The sequence below is a fragment of the Rousettus aegyptiacus genome, unplaced genomic scaffold, assembly GCF_014176215.1.
Source record: "Rousettus aegyptiacus isolate mRouAeg1 unplaced genomic scaffold, mRouAeg1.p scaffold_m13_p_6, whole genome shotgun sequence".
In the NCBI taxonomy this organism is placed as follows: Eukaryota; Metazoa; Chordata; class Mammalia; order Chiroptera; family Pteropodidae; genus Rousettus; species Rousettus aegyptiacus.
Window position 1 is genome coordinate 49,859,054 of NW_023416309.1, and position 15,762 is coordinate 49,874,815.

At 43.5% G+C, this 15,762-nt stretch overlaps 1 pseudogene; it reads right to left on the bottom strand.

The window, feature by feature from the left end:
* Positions 1 to 1,851: 1,851 nt before the first annotated feature.
* LOC107511701 lies at positions 1,852 to 8,700 on the bottom strand (annotated as a pseudogene).
* Between the last annotated feature and the right edge of the window lie 7,062 nt (positions 8,701 to 15,762).

Consider the following 15,762-nt stretch of genomic DNA (forward strand, 5'->3'; position numbering starts at 1 on the left):
ACCAACATGCAAAACACCACAAATTAATAGCTGCCATGCGCCGAGTTCCTGCGGTGTACCTGTTCTATGCACTTCATTTGTATTGATTTAGTCCCCACAGCTACCCTCCGAGGCAGGCACTATTGTCACCCCCTTTTTGCATATGACAAACAGAGAGGCTGAGCAACTGGTGGCATAAATGTGGTGGGAGCAGCATCTGAACCCGAGTGTTAACTCCAGAGCTGTGTTCTCAGTCGCCGCACTGAGTGAACACGTACGCTACCAGTGTTGGCCGAAGCGGGCCCCAAATCTGACTCTGTTTTACAGTAGCCAAAGCAGAAAGTGTGATCGGACCTCACGTTAACAAACCAACCAGCAAATTCCTAGGCAGAGAAAGACAGCGTCATGACGAACATACCCTACAGGTGTGTGCTTATGTACAGTAAAACCTCACTCATCTTCCTGGTGGTCCCACGCCTTTATGGTCTAACGTCTTACAAAATAAAAATGACCTCAGTTAAGGCATGGTTTCTAGGCCCTGAGGTTAGGACTGAGTTGTTGTTTTTTTTTTCCCCCCAGTAGACTTTGTTCTTTAGAACATTTTAGATTTACAGAAAAATCGAGAAGACAGTGCAGAGTTGCCATAGACCCCACACCCAGTGTCCATGATCATTTACCATCTTACATTGGTATGGCGCCCTAATGAACCAATACCAATACATTAAGTTTTTGGTATGGAATAGATTTTATTAAAGGAAACTTATATACAAGCGATGTCTGGGGAAACTGCGAGATGACATGCATCTCCACGCTGCTTGGCAGTCCCCACAGCACTAGGTAGGAAGAGTCACGCCCACTAGTACATGCATCCTGCCAGGTACGGGATATTCCTTTCCATGGCTTGACCGAGTCAGGACAACTGGAACGTATTCCACACCCAGCACGTACCAGGACATCGAAGAGAGTTGCTGGTTTGTGTCAGAACACAGAGTGACTAAGATCAGAACAGTTTCCAAGGAGGTCAATGGAAAACAACCTTTTTCCTGCCCGGATCTAGCTCGAGGGTCTGCAGTGAAGCCGTGGAGCGCCCCCTCCTCCACAGAAGGCTGTTCCGGTCTACACATCTGGAGAAGCAGCTACCTCTTCCATTCTTTGTGGATGGACTTCAGGATGGGAAGGTCGTCACTGCCCGCTAGTGGTTCTGGGAGTCTCCCAAACCTTTTCTTTGGAGGCACCCACTCCATTACTCTTGCTCCCTTCTGCAGGTCAAGCCTTAGGATTGTGTCTTCTCTTGGTCCCACGGAGCTATGTCATGTGCCGAGTGTGGTCTACTTCTTATTCCCTAGGGTGGTGCACAGAGATGCGGAGACAAAGGCTTGGGCTTCCCTGCCCTCCCTCCTTCCCGGTGGAGCAGCTTCAGAATTGTTTGAAGCTCCCAGAGACAGCTTGAAATGGGCGTTTCCGTATACATGATTTATCGAATGAGTATGCTCTGGAGAGTAGGAGTGATGACAGTACGGCATGGAAAGAAGAAAGAATCTGGTTGTGGTTGGGACAGGAAACCGGTTTCATTCTGGTTCCCCAGAGAGCTTGGAAATACAGCATCTATCAGTCCCTTCGCAGGCCATGGCATTAGTCTTTAGGGCTTCCATGGGAGCCGGTTGCCTTGCAGTAGGCCTAATCTTTTGGAAAAGGTGTCTCTTGTTTTGCTCAGAGCACTTTTGCAGGAAAGAGGGTACCTGCTAGTAACCAGCAGCCTCACTCACAGCAGATGGAGAACAGGCACCGAAAGCATCCACCATAGACTGTACGCACGAAATTCAAGGTCACACGCAGAGTTCCCTGGTGTACTTTAACGTACGTCGCAAATGTGGGAAAGTATTAACTTTTATTTGTTAACCTATTTAGAATTCACATGAGTATCAAAATATTGGTTTTTTTTTTATTATTCTGTCTGTGTGAAATATTGAATAACTTTTTGAAGCTGGCATGGTTTAAAGTTCATAAGGAACATGGTTGTTTTCAATTAAGTGTATAATAGAATTGTAGGATGAGTGTTTGCTTTGTATGAGCTTGCCCGAACAAAGAACATCAGGAAGTTTGGCCTTTAGATCAGATTCAGACACATGAGGCCATTATTCCCATGGAAAGAGGCCTTGAAGAAGCCTGGCCATCTTCCCTTGGTAAAACTTTATCAAAGGCTCCACTCTGGGCGCCTGTGAAATGATTTTTTTAGTCCCCAGTGATTCCTTTTCTCATAAAACATCCCTTACTGTGATTCATGCAGATATCGGGTGCTAGAGAATTATTGCTTATTTTATTATCTTTCATGGCCTGGAAAGATACATTCTTGAGGACTGAGTTCAGTTCTTTTGGGCTTCGCTTCATGCCCAAGAATTGGCTGATTCTCTCGTATGTGCTGTCGTAGATCCTCACATGATATTAATAGGAAATTCTCGTTTCCTTTCATGTGCAGCCAGCCATGAACATGGTCAAACCGTGAGCCATTTGGCACATTTCCTTAAAGGGGCCATTTGAAATATTCTTCCAGTGAATATAGATTTTCAGCAATCTTTATTGAATTCCAGAAATGATAACTGGAAATAACAACATCTCTGGGATTTCTCATGCTGTAAATACCCTTGGCCTTGGACTTGAAGAATGACTTGGGGCAGAGCTGAACGGGGAGGCAAGAGGTGCAGAAGCATGGCTCCTTCTGACTCTTTACAAGTTCGAGCACTAACTGCATATCTTAACGTGGTGAACGTTCCCAGTTGAGAACAGTCTGGAGCCTCGGTGTGGAACAGATTGACGATCTCCTTTAGTCACTTGGTTCCGACGGCTTTCCAGAACCGGTGGCACTCCGAGGGCCTCTCTTCAGTGGGGGGTTTGCACTGCCAGGGCCACCAGGTGAGCGCCATGTGCACGTCAGGCGCCGTGGGTACCTCTCAATACGTCATTACCTAAAATCCATCCTTTACTCACACTTCGTTTTTACCTAAGATCCTTTTTCTGCTCCAGGAACCCACAGGACACCACATTATGTTTGGTTTTCACATCTACCCCGGCTCCTCTTGGCCAGGACTGAGTTTTAACTGCTTTTGCGTAGAGTCTGAGAACCTTAGCGCAGTTTCCTTGAAGCCGTGCAGCTCGCGATAGTCAAGCACTTGCGCAAATGGCGTAAGGCTACCGTGGCTCCTAACAGCGTTTCAAGGTGGTAAGGAAGCATCTGTGTTTCCTGTGCCGACTGCAAGAACTGCTGCTGCTTGGTCTAATCCTGCCAGATGAGTAGCAGGGTGTGCACGAGCGTTTCCTCAGGTAGAGCATATTTCATGGGCTTTCTTAAACCGCAGCCTTATACGCAATAATTGTCCAATTACAAGACTTATGTTCATATTTTAGCCCTTCCGTTTTCACCACCTATATCTCTAGCTTAGATAAATATGGCTTTAAATCTCTCAGAAGACTTAATGTGGGTGTAATCATTTTTTTTGCCCCCAGTTTCCCTTCCATCAACTCTTTTCCTTTTGCCTGTTTGCCTATAAACATGTTTAAGGTTCTCCAGGCTTTAAAAAGCAAAGAAAATAGTCTCTTGTAACCTAGATTCCCTTGTCTGATTCCCTCAGTCCATTTATTGCTGGAATTCTGGAAAGCCCGGGCTTAGTCATCATTTCCATTCTTCCTCGTGCTTTTATTCCTGAATCCAGGATAATCGAGCCTCCTGCCTTCCTCACTGCTGGAAACGTCTCTGTGAGGGTGACAGATAAGTCGCGAGGACAGTGACCTCTTCTCGGTTCCCCTCCTCGTGCTCTTGGAGCACTGGACGGTGTCGGACAGTCCCTCGTAACATGTCTCTCGCTTGAGTTTTATGACATGAAACGATCGTGGTTTTCTTTTTGCTCTCTGGCCAGGCCATGATGTTTTTAGCATCCCGTCCTCTTCCCATCCTCTCAGTGCCATCATTTCCCAGAACCGTCCTCACCTGTTTGCTCTCTCTACGCCACCTTGTCTGCACATGTATCTTTATTACGTTATTACATCTGTGTCCGTCACTCTGGTTTTTCTCTTCAGTCCCAGTCTTCCCTCTAATGCATTTAACCTGCTCAATCTCTTTGAAAACAATCTTTCCTACCAAATCAGTTCTGCTTAAGCCTTTCCGATTTCCTATTAGTTCTACCGCACTTTTCCCAGGAGCCCAGACTTGAAATCTTGAATTTTTTTTCCACCACAGCCTCTCTTTTTTCCTCCACAATTAATCAGCAAAAGCTATCGGTCATTCCTTAACAATATCTTTCTATATTTCCTTCATTCAGTAAATATTTATCGAGCGCTCACTGTATGCCAAACATTCTGCCAGCACATTTTTGTTTTGCTTTTCTGTCTCTAGTTTGTCCCCTGGCAGTTAATTCAACAGTGTTGCCAGATGTATGTTCAGAATATTCTATTCTAATTTTGTCACCTCCATGCTTAGAAACATCTAATGGCTGCCCTCTGCCTACCACACAATACAGAGTACACTGTAGAACCCTAAGGATTTTATGGAACCCCTTCGAGGTACCAAAGTATGTGAGTATAACGCGAGAAGCACTTAAGCCAGATAGCTCAACTTCTGTTTCATGATTTTTTTTAAAAAAAAAAAAGCAAAAAAAAAAAAAAAGTTTTGCATACTGTTTGCAAACTGATACTTAATGACCTCTTCCATCAAACCCTGACTGCAGCCTCTTATGCTGCTAGGTAACTACAGACAACCCGCGTTTTAAGCAAACCAGACTACTAGTTGTCACCAGTGAGAACCAGGTGCGCCACCCCTGCAAGCCTTTACTCACACCATTACCTTTTCCTGGAATGTCCTGTACTCCTCATCCCACATCGAATTCTAACTGTTAAAAGGTAGCTCAGATTTCAGAAAGACCTTTTCTGTTTCTGAAAATCTATGAACTTGGTTTCACTAATCTTTTTGACACTAATTAAAACACTCGCTTGATTTTGTTATTTGTATTCATGCCTTAGGTACCCTCCCCCAAAGAGTTTTAGACTCCTCAAAGGCAAAAATAATGCTCTATATAACTTTCTGTTTTCCACAGCGGCTAACATAGTACCTTATCTATAGAAAGCAATTGATAGACATTTGTTGAATGAATGAACAAATCTGTTTTCCTCTGGACTTGCCCTGAAGGGGTCTGTATGACTTCCTATCAAACAGAAAAAAAAAAAAAAAAAAAGTACGAACTTTTGTGTGTATTCATGTAAAAGAGAGCAAGAGAAAAGAAAAAAAGAAACAATGAAAGGGGCCAAATAAGAATAATATACAAAAAGCATACTTTCTTATTCAGTAAGAAAAGTAGGAAAGGTAAGTAATAATCCTTCTTCCCTTGGTATTTGGTTAACTTTTTTTGCATCTTTATTTTACATTCACATAGGAGACGGTAACTCAGTAAGACTTCCAGTCTCCCTGGAGATAAGAGGGGCTGCTATGCTCATTATGTAGATGGGGGGACGCGGATCATCCGTGACTCAAACAAGGACACATGGCAGAGAACTAGAGCATACATCGCCAGGTGCTGGCTATAAGCTTCAGATTGTCAGCCTGTGACTGTTCAGCTTTTGTCACTCTTCCCAAAGTTGTTTTCCACCATTCTTAGGATTACAATAGCTGATTAAATTCTTCTTTATGCATTCAATAACATCAACAGCAAGTGTTTTTTGAGCACTTGGTGTTTATCGTTATGTACACACACAGCTCCAACTTTCACACAGAAAATCCACAGTGCCATATTCTCAGCAGATCCCACCAAGAAACCAGCCGAAGCAGGTGGCACGAATAGTTAAGCTCTGCCACGTCAACTCGAGTTCTCAGGAGATGCAAAAGTTTCCTTTCATCACTTTCTGCTGGCTTGTCAGTTTTGCTCACGGAGGAATAGCGATTGCATCCATGTTACATTCATGTAGTGTTGGACTGTGAGCATCACTTACTTGGCTTTTTCCAAGCAGAACTTACAGCTGATAACAAGCTGTTGCTGAGAAAATGAGTATTTTTCTGAAATCAGTTCTGCATGGAAACAGCTGACCAATTTCTATTGCTGCAATGTGGCCCTTTTGCTCTTGGTTGGTTTTGAGTAATGGCCTCGGTCCTCTAGAAAAGAGATTTTATTTGAAGTCCATTCAGAGATTTGGTTCAACAACCTGGACTACAGGTCTCAGAAAAATCTCTTTTGAACCTTCCAATAATAGACTTTCTCGCCTGCCATTCCCAGAACACTTCGTCCTTCACAGCCAAGCACGTAGATGGTTTCGTTGTTAGCTGCACCCGGTGTTTTCCGTTCCGCCTGCTTAATCAACTTGGGATACAAATAAAATCTCTTTCATTTTTCTAATTAATTGCTTGAGTTCTCATTTGCCCTCATCGCAGGAAGTCCAGTATTGTCTTGATAATTGTTTTTTTTTCCCTCTCAATTCAGGAACTTACTCGATCTGTAAGGTGTCGGTCTTATTTCTAAATATCAGGCAGAAAAAAAGAACCGGAGCCGTTGTCATTTGCATAATGTCACTTTTGAAAACTAGTCCTGTGTAGATCTGTGGCCTCTCATCCTATCAATAGTGGTACTTTACCAAGCCAGGTTCCTGCTTAGTCTGCAGTTTAGCTTATAAGTTACAACAGGCATGATGTTAAAATATGTCAGCGCTGGTATGGCATGGGCATTGAATAGTCAGCCATACATACCAGGTAGCGTCAGAGAGAGTACCAGCTGATTGTTAGTTCTGGGTAACAGTTCTTTTTAGTTCATATACCCATGGTCGGCCCTTTTCCCCCAAAGAACCCTGACTGTGCTAAAACGGCTGAGTCTAGAGGAGCATCTAGACTAAACCACATGCTGCGCCAGAACCAGCCCACCTCCAGAGCTGTGGAAGAACTGGATCGCTATTCTTGACACTCTCTTTCTTCAGGATATTGTGTTTCGGGGATATTTTTACCTTTGTCAATTATGAGGATTACTTACAATCTAGGGAGCAAAGGTGGAGTTCCTTCCCTTCCAGAGGCCCTCTCTATTAATTTCCCAGGACTGCCAATACAAAGGACCACAAACCAGGTGGCTTAAAACAACTGACGCTTATTCTCTCACAATTCTGGAAGCTAGGAGCACAAAATCGTGATTCTTAGCAGGGTCATGCTGCCTCTGAGATCTGTAGAGAAGAATCTTTCCTTGCCTCTTCCTAGTTTCGATGGTTTGCCAACAATCCTTAGAATCCCTTGGGTTGCAATGCTGAGTCTCTGCCTCTATCATCTCGTGGTATTCTCTCTTTGTGTGTCTCTGTCTCTGAGTCTCTCTTCCACTTCTTATAAAGACACCAGTGATATCGGATTAAGAGCCCACCCTACTCCAGTATGACCTCATTTTAACTAATTTCATCTGCAGTGACCCTAATTCCAGATAAGGTCACATTGTGAGGTACTGGGAGTTAGGACTTCAACATCTTTTTTTTGGGGGGGGGGGCCACAATTCAACATGTAACAGCTCCTATACTCTTTTACAAATAACTATACCTCCCCTTTCAAAGTTCCTCATATCTAGGAGCAACTCCTATACCAAGAGGCAAAATTCCATGTTATACAACTTTAACCTAGGATAATAGGTCCCTACTTGCCTAGATTTTCGTAAGCCACAGAACCACCCAGGAAACTCATTAGTAACACAAAGAAGGTCTTCTCCAAGGAGACTTTCTGTTACTGCCTATACAGAGAATTTCTCTTGGGAGAAAACAAGCAAGTAAACTTTACCCCACTGTAAATCATATCAGACGGTTGACCGAAGAAATTAGCTACACGAAGACAAGGACTGTGCGCTCTCATGCCAAATGAGAGTTTTCTCTGCTTTTCTGCCCCAATAGAATCTAGGAAAATTGTCATAGCTCTTGTTTTTAATTCAGAAAATTAAGATTTGGGCAAGTGAAGTGGCTGTGCAAGTCACTCAAATGATAAGTGACAGAAATGTGATTAAGAATCTTCACATCTTCATAGGTCTGACTGCCAGGCCAATCTGAATTCCATCTATCTTTCAACACCCAGCTGTAGTCCCTCAACTTTGAAGACAATATTTTTTTACCTTCCGCTGATGGACCATTGATCTAGGAAAGTGAGGTTAGAATGAGATCATAAAAGGTTTGAATGAGAGCCAGAGGAGTTTAACTATTTAGCAGGCAGTGAGGCTTTTTTTGAAAAAGAAGAACGACACTATCAGGATTGAACTTTTGGAAGATTCATCGGTGAGATGTAATTGAGTATGAGAGAGGAGAATCAGGGATCCATTAGAAACCCAGTAGGAAAGTTCTAGAAAGAGGAAATACAGACTAAGAACATCGGCAGAGGTCAAAGCTGGTTCTGAGGTCCGAGCCTTTGGCAGATAATGCTGCTTTAAAAATAGGGTCCATGGAAAGGGCCGATGTGGGAAGGAAGGCGAACTTGACACTGGGGATATAAGGCGTGATGTGCTGGGCAGGTGTTTTAAAGGAGGCGTCTCGTCGAACGTGTGTGTCTTTTAAAATGAGGGAATAGAGATCTTAAGTGTGGTCTTCCTTTGGAATGCAAACCCTGAGCACATACCCTGATGGCACGTGCACCTCCCGGGTACCGACGCCACTCCGTCCATTGAGTAAGTAGTTCACCAAGCGCCGTGTGCTGCGCCCTGTTTCAGGAGACGGGTTCGCAAAAACAGCCGATGCCATCCTTGTTCTCAAAGTTGAATAGACACTCTCATGGCGTAGGGCAATGACAGAGTTATGGAGATGGACAGAAGGTAGTAGCTACGAGGGTGTTCAGAGAGGCGTCCAGGGAGGTGGCCCCGAAGGGAGGAGAAGTGCGCGAGGTGTTTCCATGCTGAGGTCGTAGCAAGAGCAGGAGCGGAGAGGGAGAGGGTGTGGATACCTGGGAAGCTGCCGCGTTCAGCGCAGGTGTTAGTGAGGGGCGGAAAGGCCAGAGATAAGGATTGTGGGCCACGACAAGGATAAAAACCAGTTCTAGTTCCAGTGAGGAAGTGGGAGACCAAGAAGGAAGAGAGGGGATCCAAACAAGAATCTCAGTCTTGGAGAACCAAGTTTTCACGCTTACAGGAAGCATCAAAGACCGTTCCACTCCAGCCACCTCAATGAACAGACAAGCAAACAGAGCTCAGAGAGCTTAGATGGCTCAGAATCACGTGGATAAGCTAAAACTGAGGCTCCCTGATCCACGTCCCAGCTCCCAGCTCCTCAGTGAAGACAACTAAGACTCAGAAAGGGAGAGCGACTTTCTGAAGTCACCCCAGCCCCTTAGCATCTGTACCAGGGCTTCGGATTCTTAGGCCACCGCTCTTTTCTCTGCCCCACAGGTCACTGCTATCGACTGAATGTGTCCCTCCAAAATTCATGTTGAAACTTAATCCCCAATGTGACGGTATTTGGAGGTAGGACGTATGCGAGGGTATTAGATCATAAGGGCAGAGCCCCGGGGATGGATCAGTGTCCTTTTAAAAGGAAACCCACAAAGTTCCTTCAGCCCTTCCACCACGTAAGGACACGGCAAGAAGACAGGAGTCTATAAACCAAGAAGTGGGCTCTCAGGAGACAGACTCTGCAGGCACCTTGATCTTAGACTTCTTAGCCTCCGGAACTGTGAGCAATAAATTCCTATTGTTTATAAGCTATCTAGTCTACAGTATTCTGTTACAGCAACCCAAACAGACTGATAGCATGGAGGCAAAGCACCTTTGAGATACCACAAGAACAATACCATAGTCATACCTGCGATGTGATGGGCAGGAAACCAAGATAAAGATTGCAAGAAATAAAGAGCCTGACAAACTGTGCACCCAGGATGTGGGGAACACAATTGGCAGGGCTGCTGTAGGCCCTTCGGAATAACAGCAGAGAAAAAGCCCATGGACCAGTGTCTAGAAACATGCAGGAAGATGAGAAAGGGTTCCAGAGGTAGACCAGAATGGGGACTGGGTGGAATCTGCAGGCGATGAAGACTCCCCAAGAGCAGTCGTTACTGTGAAACAGGCGGAAGGAGAGTCTGGAAGCCGTAGCTGAAGGAGGGTCTCCTAAGGTCTCCTGGTCTCGTAAGGAGGTTTTGACAAAGTGGTCAGAGAGGAGTGTTAGAAATCAGAGTGAGGGATAAAGTAGAATTTCCTTAGGACACAGGGTCTGAGATGAGACATTCTGAGTAAGGTAGCCTGAGGAAAGGGGCTACCGACCCAAAAAGGGAGAGGAATATGGGCAGAAAATGGCAGGAAATAAGGGTTTGAGGGTAGGATGGTAATTTTTCGAATGCAGAGTTGAGGGAGGCAAAATTTAGGGCATCTTGGGTCAGTGTGACACGAATAAGCACTAGACTACCCGGTCTCTTGCTGTTCCTCGAATACACCAGGCACACTCTGTTTGCCTGGGAAACTCAACCCACCCCCCCCCCCATGCTCAGGTATCTTAGTTCATTGTCTTACTCCCCCAATTCAGTGACCGAATGTCTCAGTGAAGTCTTCTGTCTCTCTTATGTAACATTGTACTTTCTATTCCCCTCCTCCACAGCTCCAAGCATCAAATGCTGTGTGACAAATCTCCCCCAAAACTTAGTGGGTTAAAATATACAGAGACTTTTATTTCTCCTGGTCCCCAAGAGTCAGGAATTATGGAAGGGCTAAGCCGTGGGATTCTGGCTTCTGGATCTTTCATGTGGTTGTAAGTCAGATGGTGGCTGGAACTGGAACAATGCAAAATTCAAGCATCTGGAGCTGGCTGCGTTCCTCTCTCTCTCTCTCTTCATACACAGTAGTCTCAGAGCCTTCCATGTGGTCTCGCCATGTGGGCTGGTTTGAACTATCTCAGAGCATGGTGGCCTCAGGGCAGTGGGCTGTCGACGTGGTGACTGAGACTTTGCAGGCAAATATTCCAGCAAATAAGGTGGAAGCGGCATTGTTTCATATTATTTAGCCTTGGAATTCATATAGTATCAATGCCATGTACAGTCTGTTGGTTGACAAGTCACAAAACTCCATTCCGTTCCAAGGGGAAGAAACAGAGAACCCATCTCTTGATCGGAGAAGGGTCAGAGTCGCATTATAAATAACCCGAAGGATAGGAGAGATTGTTGCCACCTGTGTGAACGATTCCGCCTGCCACATCTTCACTTTCTCTCCTTCATATGCTCGTTAATTGACTCATTCATTTTCTATATTGTCTATGTCCCTACATTAAAGTGTCATCCTGTTTTGTTCACTTTTCTGCATTCTCGGGGCATAGAAACAGGGCCGGGCATATGATGTTCAGCAACTGCTTGTTGAATGAATGAACGAATGGTGTCTACTAATCCTAACTGTGGGTCTCTCAGCTAGATGTTAATATAACCATTTAACAGATGAGGAAACGAGGTTCAGGAAAGTTCCATAACTCAGGTAGGCTCACTCAGCTACACAACGGAGGAGCCGGCATTCAAATGCACGTCTTGCTCTTTCCAGTATTCCAGGCCGTTCGTCACTTAGCCCAACCTCTTTGGGCTCCCCTGTACCCTCTGCCCACACGCCTGCCCTGACACACACACACACCGCCACAATCCACTAGCAGACCAAAATTCAATTCATCCCCACTTGGTTGTGTTCAAGCTGGGAGCAAAGCAATCCCGCTTTAAATCCCCTCGTAGCGGATATTTCAGAGCATGTTCAGGGGTGACCAGCACATTTTGCATTCAGATCTTATTTCTGGTTTGCTGTGAAAAGGCAATTAAAGGAAAGGTTAGGCAGCTTTTTAAATAGCCAAGTCAAACTTGAGGCTTATTCTCGCCTTGCTGTCTTTATAGGCATTTTATCAATATTTATCACTATTTCCCTGAGGGAGCTCTTAGATCTGTGATATTTGAAATAATAAAGCCTCTCCGTTGGCCCTTTAAAAGGTTCACGGTGAAACTGCGCCATTAGCATTCACAGTTCCTCATTTACTAGGCCGGGTTGCCCTTATCTGCATATTCCTCACTGTTTCTCCAATGAGGGTTTCACATAATAGTGTTTGAAGGCTAAAGACTTCAAAGCAAATTCTTTACCATTTTTATCTTGAAAAATATTCAGTATTTGTATAATTAAAGTAAAGTCTTCCTAGAGAAAATGACAACTCAAATAATCTTAAACATACCTCCAAGAAAGAAGCTGTCAAAATGACATTTAGTTGTGCAGTCACATTCTCTAAGGCCTTTGCTTCTCCTCCTGATTTCTTGTAATCTTTGAAGGTTATGTCATGGCTGACTTAGATCACTTTTTAAATTATTACGGCCTCCTTTCAATGTGAGTGCTGAGGGTGACGAGCTCTACCTTCCCTTGCTCCAGATTTTGTCTCTGCATTGTCACCAAGCATTTAAAACAAAACAAAAGCCAAAAACAAACCAAACCTTCTTTGACCCTGGTTTTCCCACTAACTGCTCTCTTCTCTCTCTCCCTCTCCCTCTCCTTCTCCCCCTCTCCCCTCTTTTCTTCCTTCCCTTCCCTTCCTTCCCTCCCTCCCTCCTCTAAAGGTTTTTAGCACATCTGTGTACCCTGTCTCTGTTTCCTTACCTCCTAAATTATATAGCAAAGATTTGCCAATGACCTCCAACCTCATTGGCAGATTTAAGGGAATTTTTCAAGTTCTCTTTTTAATCGACTGTTTACCTGCTCAGTTTTGACTTCGTACTTCTCACTTTGCACCCTATCCAGTGTTCGAGCATCCCCTCATCTAGGATATCTTCAGAGTTGCTGGACAGTTAGTATCATAATTTGTGCAGCCTTGCACACAGGGCTTGCTAAAACGTCATGGGGAAGAGGAGGAAGCCGGAAGTAGCTTGGTCCAAGGCTAGGGAACTTGGCCCATCTCCAGGCGGGGGCACCTTGCAGCTTAGCACTTGTGTTTCGAGAACCCCAGTGTCTTTCCTTGAGTATGCATGCCTGCATACACTGGCCCAAAGAAGTGCACGTGCAGGAGTTTGCAATGTAGAAAGAAAAACATAGCTTAATGTTGAATTGGCCACTTCAGAGGCAGACAGCTTTGTGCTAAAATCCTGATTCCCTGATAGCATGTAGGTTACAGATTATACAGGGCAAAATCACAAGACACCGTGGGTTAAGAGATTGAGGTCATGCTGGGAGCTGATTGGTCACAGGTGAGGTGAGGGTGATGAATCATTTCTTCAGGTCTCGAGGACAGCTCTGAGGTCTTTTCTGGCGTCCTTCTGTCTAGGCTCAGAGGAAAGTCGCCAGGGCCTCGTTCCACCTTAGGGCTCAGGAGCTGAAAGGTAACTTAGGTCAAGATGTTATCTTTGGTCTGCCAGAGGTCCAGACCTTGTGACCATTAGGTCTGAGCTCCTATCTTCTGCTGCCCCAGGGACTGCTGATTATCTGGGAGAAAGGCCAGGCATCTGAGGGGCATAAATATATATGTATATATGGAGAGAGAGGGCTGGGGGAGAGAGTTTTCTAGGTTTTAAAACTAAATTTAATCAAAGTCATAAAAGGGCTTGGAAAAGTTGTGCTAGACCTGAGCCAAAATTAGTTCTTGGGGTCCTGTCTAGTATTCAGTAAAGATTTCCAGGCAATGCCTCTATTCATTCAATGAGAATTTACCAAGTATCAATTCTGTGTTTGGTATTATGCTAGGCACAGGGAATGCTAAGGTATGTAAACACAGTAGCTTTCCTTAAGTTGCTCACTGGGGAAGCAGAGAGACAGAAAAGTGAAGAGACAAGTAGCTAAAAGCATGTAGAAAAGCACAATTAAGCAACAGTGTTCATATCAGTGGCCATGGAGATAAATGTCATTGACTTTGTTGAATCGGTTCTTTAAAGGGTTTGATATGGGACCTATTAGGTGTTATGTTGTAGACACATGATATGAATTGCTTTCCTCAAACACATGAATATACAAAATGCATTGATATTTTTATAAATAGCTGTTAAGAGCTACTAGAAAACCTGGGAACCTATTATTTTGCACATTTTTTCGCCCACACAAACACCACTGTTTTCTTTATTGCTTAGTCTGTTTAAACTTCACATCCTTCTACCACCTTATAATTATCTACTCCCATCTGTTAATTTTGCCATCCAGAATGAAACAAAAATGGCAGAATATCTAACTAAGGAGAACACATTTTTGACAGGCAGTATTCAGAAGTCAAGACAGATATGACAAACAAACAAACAAAAACCTAATATTTTCACAGTTTAATAATTTCTAATCATACATTTAAAAAAATTAAGACCTCAGTGATGTGTCTAACAAGGGAGACATTAAAACTGTAATAGACAATTTAGAAAATACCAAGAACAGTGAATTAAAAAAATTATAGGATGTGGTTAAAGCTGCGCTTATTGTCAAGTTCATAATCTTAAATGTTTTTTATCATTTATAGCATAGGCTTCGGATTAGGTAAACCTGGATTCAGATCTCAACTGTGACACTTACTAAATGACCTTGAATGACCTTGTTCCCTCAGCTTCTTGTTTTTTCATATATAAGATAAAATACTGATAGCTTGCAATGAGGACTAAACTTATGAAGAATGTTGAACATAGCATCTGGTATGGAATAGGTATTTGACAGTAGTAGCTGCTATTGAAGATTTACTTAAGAGTTAGTTTTGTATTACAACTATTTAATAAAAGTTTTTAAATAATTATATGATCTCAGTGATTCAAGAGCTTTGAAATGCTCTAAATGTGTCATACCTGTCTTCATCTAATAAATCTATTTTTTGCTCATCTTTTTGGACTTGATATGAGTGCTTCTGGTAGTTTTCAATGAAGCCCTCACAGATTGGTTATGGGAGAAACAAATTATTTGCTAAAATAATGCTCTTGCTTTCTTTGGGGAATTTCCTCCATAGAAGAGTTTGTACATGGCAATATTAAGTAAGCATCAAATCTAATTCACAACAGTTTCAGATGCGTAAAAAAGATTTTAATTTGAGAAAGGGTCCATTTGGGTTATTTAGATTCTAAGAACTGAAACCACTTTGTTCTGTTTCTCTGGCTTCTGCGAGAAGAGGAGACAGGAATTCAATTAGCAGGTTGGCGTTTTCTTCATCTTTCATTTTCGGGAGGGGAGATGCTTCCTATGCATAGTGGTGTCAGGTTACATCAGAAGAGGGGGAAACAGTGTCTTGGTTTTTAATTTTCTACCAAAAAGGAAAGGCACCCATTTCTTTCTGCTCTAATTAGTATGAGAGCTGGTGCATGACTTTGAGAGCGGGCAGATGCTTTGAAGGAGGTGTAACACAGGTCTTCATTAATCTCCCTGCGGGATTTTTGCTTCTGCTAGGTCTAGGCTGAAGGCAAAGGCTCAGGAAGGTGAGCAGTCACAGAGCCCTAACCAACCCAAGGCTGGTTTTATAAAGAACAGTCAAGATGTTGAGAAAAATAGCATTCTCACAACCTCCCACCTCCTTCTGTATCAGAAATATGAAGATGATTGTTTTATTTGGAATTTAGAAATAAAAAAAGATATCTTTGAAGTCAGTAACAAGCTTAATGATAAGGACATTTACTGGAAGGTGCTGGGATTAACTGGACTTTTCCAGCCTGTCTTCTGGAGGAAGCCAGGATGCGATTGTGTAGAGTGTTCAGTCTGCCACAGAATTCTTGCTTTTCTAATGAGGAAACAGAGGCCCACAGTGGTAAACTACAGATTAAACAACTCATTAGTGCTGTTTGTTTGTTTTTGTTTGTTTTTTTTTTAACTAAGCACTGGAATCTTGATCCAATAATACATTTGTTCCATAAAAGGAGCTTCTCTA